The following is a 257-nucleotide window of genomic DNA, read 5'->3' as shown; positions in this document are numbered from 1 at the left end:
AGTCAGCTGTACGCTGAGGCGCTGAAAGCGCGGTTGGGTGACATCGTCACTGTTCGCCCAGCGATGGGGATATGTGTAACAGATCCGAAGCTCCCTGTGGACCTCGGAGTCAAGTTTCTTGACTTTGATAGCGTGGTACGCTGTCTAGTCTTATACTTGGATGCAAGGTATGAGCTCATCCTAGGAATAGCATGGTTGGAACACGATGAGTCATGGATGATTGGAGGTCAAAGACCTTGGTGCTACGCGCACGTCTC

This window comes from Plasmopara halstedii, assembly GCF_900000015.1.
Source record: "Plasmopara halstedii genome assembly, contig: Scaffold_292, whole genome shotgun sequence".
Taxonomy (NCBI): Eukaryota; Oomycota; class Peronosporomycetes; order Peronosporales; family Peronosporaceae; genus Plasmopara; species Plasmopara halstedii.
The sequence above is the reverse complement of the archived record's forward strand: the minus strand, read 5'-3'. Positions refer to the sequence as shown.